General features: G+C 48.5%; 1 long non-coding RNA gene across 1 annotated transcript in view; it reads left to right on the top strand.

The window, feature by feature from the left end:
• Positions 1 to 1,333, top strand: part of LOC144225593 (uncharacterized) — a 12,075-nt gene that overhangs the window by 2,214 nt on the left and 8,528 nt on the right. Inside the window, exon 3 of the long non-coding RNA XR_013333349.1 lies at positions 214 to 278. This is a non-coding gene — a long non-coding RNA (uncharacterized LOC144225593). The remainder of the gene's footprint in view (positions 1 to 213; positions 279 to 1,333) is intronic.

The following is a 1,333-nucleotide window of genomic DNA, read 5'->3' as shown; positions in this document are numbered from 1 at the left end:
TCGGAATAACGCTCAGCTGCAGGGCCTGAGTCTCACTCAGCCCCGCATACAGTACATACATTCCCATTTGATGCCAATGTGTAAAACGTGAACCGTGAGGTCGCTCTTCTGCTGCACGGCCACATCTTCCAGAAGATTCATAGGAGCTGTAGAAGGCCCTGGGAGGTCCACGTGGGCTTCACCCAGGACGCAGCCCTCCACCTTCTTCCTCAGGGCCTTCAGAGAAGGAGCTGGAGCGACACAGGCCCAGAGGCACATGGAGCAGAGCACCGAGGCAGGTAGGAAGTATACTTTGGTGTTCTGTGTGATTTATCTTTAAAAGACATTCAGAGTTTGAATTTTACTCCATAAGCTCTCCTATTTTGCTCTAATATTAAAAAGCAATGCTTAGGGGCGCCTGGGTGGCTTAGTCGGTTAAGCGTCCGACTTTCGCTCAGGTCATGATCTCGCGGTTCGTGGGTTCGAGCCCCGCTGACCGCCAGCTCAGAGCCTGGAGCCTGTTTCAGTCTGTGACTCCCTCTCTCTCTGACCCTCCCCTGCTCACGCTGTCTCTCTCTCTCTCCTAGAAATAAATAAAACATTAAAAAAAAAGTTAAAAAATAAATAAATAAATAAAATAAAATAAAATAAAAAGCAATTCTTGGGGCTCCTGGGTGGCTCGGTCAGTTAAGTATCTTACTCTTGATCTTGGGTCAGGTATTGATCTCAGGGTCGTGGGTTCCGGCCTTGAGCTGGGCATGAAGCCTTCTTAAACAAACAAACAGGGTGCCTGGGTGGCTCAGTCGGTTAAGCATCCCAATTCTGCTCAGGTCTGATCTCGCAGTTCATGAGTTCGAACCCCGCATCAGGCTCTGTGCCTGACAGCTCAGAGCCTGGAGGCTGCTTCGGATTCTGTCTCCCCCCTCGCTCTCTCTGCCCCTTGCCTGCTCTCACTCTGTCTCTGTGTCTCTCAGAAATAAATACACATTTAAAAATATTAAACAAGTGGCGTTTGAGTGGCTCAGTCAGTTAAGCGTCCGACTCTTGGTTTCGGCTCAGGTCATGATCTTAACAGTTGGTGGGTTTGAGCCCCGCGTCGGGATTTTCACTGACAGCATGGAACCTGCTTGGGATTCTCTCTCTCTGCCCCTCCCCTGCTCATGCTCTGTCTTCGTCTCCCTCAAAATAAGTAAATAACCTTTAAAACAAAACAAAAACAACCAAAACAACAACAACAACAACAACAACAACACACACACACACACAAAAGCAATGCTTTTCTGCCCCAGCAGTGAGAATGTTTTGGGGCATGAGTTTTGGGATCAGAAAGCTTTGGCTAAAAACTTCCCTTCAG

This window comes from Crocuta crocuta, unplaced genomic scaffold (assembly GCF_008692635.1).
Source record: "Crocuta crocuta isolate KB4526 unplaced genomic scaffold, BGI_CrCroc_1.0 scaffold50, whole genome shotgun sequence".
In the NCBI taxonomy this organism is placed as follows: Eukaryota; Metazoa; Chordata; class Mammalia; order Carnivora; family Hyaenidae; genus Crocuta; species Crocuta crocuta.
This window is presented reverse-complemented; position numbering and strand designations above follow the sequence as displayed.